Here is a 5,669-nt window from a genome sequence, read left to right as displayed (position 1 = left end):
TTTCCGTTGTTAATCTGTTGACTTGCTCTATTGTTCCATGGCTTTCTCGAAAGCCAAATTGATGTGCCGGAATAACATTTTTCGCATTTTTCGAGCAGTTTTGACAGACACGAGAATAAACTTATCGGTCTGTATGAAGCTGGTATTGTGTGATCTTTTCCTGGCTTTGAGATCATTATGATTGGATTTTTTCCATTTCTTTGGGAAGTAGCCAAGTCGTGTAATCCCGTTAAAGAGTTTACAAATGACCTTAACTGCACAGTTTGGGAGTTCAATTAGCATTTTGGGAGTTATTAGATCACCGCCTGGGGATTTTTTTGGTTTCAATTGCTCGCTAATGACTTTTGCAACTTTGTTTGGTTAAAACAGAATTGGCTTCGTCTCAGTTGCGATTCGAATTGGCGGCGACGGTAGTGCGAATGAATTTGTTGCAGGGTTTGGCTGAAAGACATTTGGAAGGTGTAAAGCAAATGTACAAGCTCTGTCTTTGTCGCTTCTGGCCCAGCTGCCTGAAGAGTCTCTTATGGGAATTACTGTTTCGGCCGGCGCACTTAGATTTTGGAGGGCCCTCCACAAGGGATGCTTGGTGCTGGTGGGTACAAGTTTCTCAATTTACTGGCGTTGTGGTTTTACTTCTTTGTGCCTTAGGGCCCTGGTAAGTCTGCGACAAGCTTCCTTAAGACTTTGTTTCGAGGATGGCGATCTGCTGGTTTTCCAGGTTAGTTTTGTGTTGGTGTGTGCGCCCATCCCTCCCTTGCGATGTAGAGACTTTAGCTACTGCGACGAGTAAAGACTCCAGTGCATCGGCATAGCAGTCGATGTCCTCCTTGATGTTGAGCTGTGGAGTTAGTTCAATGTGGGAACTTAAGTACCTTCTGAACTTCAGCCTGTTGGTTCGTTGCGACGTCAGCCTCCAAGGGGGCTCGATTAATTCCGGGCTTTGAAGAAGAGTTGTTAGCACTGGTGAGTGGTCCGAAGATAGATCCAAAAGCGATTTTTCAGATATTAGATTGCGAGAAATATTTTTTGTCACAGCAAAATCAATTAAGTCAGGTAGTTTTATAAAATACGCGATATTCTACCGAAAACTACATCTATAAAATTCAAGAAAGTCGATAACCGCCAAATATACTACCAGCTCAACAAAGTTTACTCTGTAAATCAGAAAATAAATTCTTGCTGAAAAACAAGTGCGGTTGTGCGTGCACCTTCAGTGAGAGACAATCGGTGCGGCAGCATCTTCGGAGTGCAAGAGAGAAAAAGGTTGCCCCATCAGTTAAGCTACCGCCGATAAGGCAGTTATACGCTATTGTCGATAAGGCAGTTTGTCGGCAAAGCATTGAGTGGTTGCTAGCTAAGCTAGCATACAACTTAAAAAGATACAATACAACACAACCGACAAATACACCTAAATTTATATAAAATCAAACAATAAACAAATAAAAATAAATATCATGGGTTCTACTGCTCCGCCAACTAAACGTACCCGCAACAACGCCGGAACAGCCAGCGAACGCAACTCCGATGTAAATTCGCCACAGCTGCTGGAGCTCCTAAAGACTCGTTTTGAGGAACAAACGGAAAAAATTGAGTCGGCCGTTCGGGAAGCTGAACAGCGAATGCTGTCGCTTGGACATTATCGCCGGGGAAGTAAAGCAAATGGATGCTCGAGTCCTGACGTTGGAGCGTGAGGTTGCCGATCTTCGCTCCATCAAGGACCGAATGGGTGAGCGCGTTGAGACGCTGAACAGGGAGGTGGCAAATGTGTGACCTGAGGGTTCATGGCGTTCCCTATGTAGAAGGTGAAGATCTCAAAGCGCTCTATCACAAGCTATGCTTTAATCTACAGCTGACTCCACCACCAAAAGTTTTCGATATCTTCCGAGCAAGGAAATCACAACAAACTCCTGTGAATCCAGTAATAATAATAAAAATGTTAAACCCACGCGAAAAGATCAGGCTGCTTGGTCAAATCGGAATGTACAGGCACGAGCACAAGAAACAACTTAGCTTGCAGTTTCTGGGTTTCAATTCAGAAGCGATAATTTATGTTAATGAGCAATTGTTAAAAGAACAGTATCTCATTTTCAAAGAAGCTATGCGTATGAAAAAGCATAAAGTTCTTACGGCCTTCTTTACACGACGCGGACTTGTGCACGTGCGCTGCGCTCGAAGAGAGGGCGTCCTTTGCATCAAGAGTATGGAGGAACTTTCGTCACTCACGTCCGTTAATCATTCGCCTGATCCACTTTCTACATCTCTCACTAACGCTTCGGCTGGAACCGAAGCTGATAGCTTTCGTTCTTAATCGTAAAAATTGTATCCTCCTAATTAAGATAGGTCTAAAAATAGTTTACTTTGATAAATTAAGAACTTATACTTTGAATATTGAGATTGCGCCCCTAATAACCATTGATAACAACAATGCAGGATGAGGAAGATTGTTCCATAGCTAGTGCCATGATAAAAACTATTAGTAACTATAAAAATGGTCTCAAAATCGTTCATTTAAATGCACAAAGTCTGTTAAAGAAGATTGATGAGTTTAGATTTCTTTTCACCCAGTCCAATGTCGATGTGATATGTGTGTCCGAAACGTGTTTGTACCTGATCTGTGTGATTCGTCTATTGTCTGTGAAGGCTAAAATGTTTATCGATCCGATCGTATTGGTCATGCAGGAGGTGTGGCTATATATGTGAATGTGAAGCTGAAATGTAAAGTGGTACTTAAACAGCCAAGTGACAGTATTATTAAATACATTTTATTAGAAATTTCCAATAAATCCCATGGAAGAACCCTTCTTGGTTGCATATATAGACCGAATCGGACAATTGAGTACGGTTCATTACTAAATGTGGTTTCAGATATTTCGCTGGAGTACACTGACATCATATTGGCTGGCGATTTCAACAGTAACCTATTCTCAGAAAGCCATCTCGTGGATATCTTTGAATCCCTTGGTGTGTACTCAGTAAACGAAACGATTCCCACGCACTATAGCAACCACTGTTATGCATTACTTGACCTATTTCTTATCAATGACCCCAGCAAAATCATACATTATGACCAGGTTTCAGTACCAGCCTTCTCCAGACATGACCTAATATTTTTAACATAGGACTTGACCTTTGACTACACAATTAATTCTTTTACGTATAGAGACTACAAAAATATAAACTGTGATGAATTAAAGACGGAATTTGTCTGTTGTGACTGGTTATGTATTTACAATCTTTGTCATGTAGATTGTCAATTAGATGTTTTAACCAACAATATCCAGTATTTGTTCGACAAGTTTGTGCCCCTAAGGACCAAGGTGATTAAGCCAATGCAAAATCCGTGGTTCAGTAGCGAAATTAAAAACCTAACCCGTCAGCGAGATGTAGCTTACCTCCGGTGGAAGCGATACAAAACTGATGAATATCGCAAGCAATACAAAGAGGCTAGGGTAAAAGTAAACAAAAAGATAAAATCAGCTAAGAGAGAGCACTATAATATACAATTTAATAACTGTGTTAACTCAAAGAATAGATGGACCAAGCTAAAACAGTTAGGTATTGGAAAATGTAAACAGCAGACAGAGTCCTGAGGTGGACGTCGAATTAATAAACAAAAAGTTTTTGGAAATAGATGTAGGGGAGAGTGGGGGAATTTCGTCACAGGGGCAATTTCGTCACCTGCAATATCTCGGAATCCATAAGTCGTAAAAATATATAATTTTTTTGTTTTAGTTCTCCAAGACGGCCAGACACAACCAATGCATTTGTTTTGCACAGAAGGCCAAGATAATTAAGCTATAATATTAAATGTGTTTTAACAGTTCAAAAGCTACATTTAGTTCTCGACGAAATTGTTTCTGTATGCCACAATTCAAAAGGAATAAGATACACGATTTTTTATATAATACACAGTGCTATAATGTGCATTTCTGCGTCAGTGATTTTTAACTTCGCGCCTAATTTCGCAAGAAAAATAATTATTTCTAAAAAAGTACGGTCTGGGGAAATTTCGCCACCCTACGCTAAGGGTAAATTCGCACCTATTTTAAATACATATTTTTATATTTGACGAGCTGGCTAACGAACAGACTACCAGCAGCAGCAACAAATATAGGACGTCAACAAAAATGGTACGCTTGATCAGTGTAGCATATTTTCAGGCGTTAAACTCCCTACATTTTTCAGGTGACGAAATTTCCCCAGTTGTGTGGTGATTTTACCCCCCTGTGTGGTGAGATTGCCCCAGTATATTGGTTTTACATTTTATTTTTTTATAAATCACCAAGCTAATTAAAAAAATAGGGGAATGTCACATTTTAAAGCTTGGTGCTAACCGCATTCAACAATAAAAATAGAAATATGATAACGTGTCTCAAGATGGACAAAAAATAGCTTTGAAAAAATGCTGACGAAATTCCCCCACTCTCCCCTACCTGAAGCAACATGCAATCCGTACCTGAATACTCAACCCCTCTGTGATATCAAGTCCAATGCTGTGGGTCTCGATAATATGTGTAAAGCTTTTCCTCCCCTTAATATTGCCCCATGTTACATATATTTTTTACACTGCTATTACTACGTCTTCATTTCCGACAATATGGAAAAACGTCAAAATATTCCCAATTCCCAAGCTAAACAATGACTATAGGCCTATTTCAATATTACCTTTCCTATCAAAAGTCTTTCAAAATCTTATGTCCTCTTAGATTCAACTTTACTTAGCTAATAATTCCTTACTAAATGAAAAACAATCTGGATTCCGTAAGAAAAGTAGTTGTATTACTGCAATCACTAATATTGTTGAGGATATAAGACAAAAACTGGATGAGAACTGCATAACGTTTCTAACGCTCATTATTCTCATTACCAAGCTTAGAAACATGTTTCATTTCTCGACTAATGCGACAAAGCTTATTAGGTCGTACTTAACGAATAGATATCAAGCGGTCGTCTCTCGGACGCAAGTTTCGTCCCTCCGAAACTTAACCAGGGGAGTGCCACAGGGATCTGTGCTAGGCCCTTTATTGTTTTCTATATATGTCAATGATCTCCCTAGTATCCTGTCTGAGTGTGAAGTACATTTATATGCTGACGATGTCCAAATATATGTTAGTAGACCCGTAACCGAAATACATGCCTGTGTCCGTATAAGTAATAAAATGTTGTCACTCATTGAAATATGGGCAAAGGAAAATGGCTTGGGTATAAATCCGAAGAAATCGAAGTGCTTGGTAATTGGTAAAAAGCCAATTTCAACACTTTCACTTCAAAAATTATACATAAACCATACGCCGATAAACTATGAAGTGAGTGCAGTTCATCTGTGGATAACATTTAACAATACTTTATCTTGGAGCAACCACATAGTCAAAGCGACAGGACGTACATATGCTCTGTTAAGAAAACTTTCATTTACCAAGTTCGATTATTAATCGCCAAAGTTATCCTCATGCCCACTCTCTTTTATGGCATCGAAATTTTTGGTCATTGTGATGCGCGGGATATGCGCATATTAACTATAGCTTTTAATTCAATTGTCCGTTATGTGTTTAACTTAAGACGTTTTGACCATGTAAACACGTAAAGACGTACTTGACCTTAATTTGACCTTCTGGATCGATCTTAGAACTTTAACATTCTTGCATAAAATAGTAACGAGTGGAGAATCA

Source organism: Drosophila takahashii, chromosome 2L (genome assembly GCF_030179915.1).
Source record: "Drosophila takahashii strain IR98-3 E-12201 chromosome 2L, DtakHiC1v2, whole genome shotgun sequence".
Taxonomy (NCBI): Eukaryota; Metazoa; Arthropoda; class Insecta; order Diptera; family Drosophilidae; genus Drosophila; species Drosophila takahashii.
The sequence above is the reverse complement of the archived record's forward strand: the minus strand, read 5'-3'. Positions refer to the sequence as shown.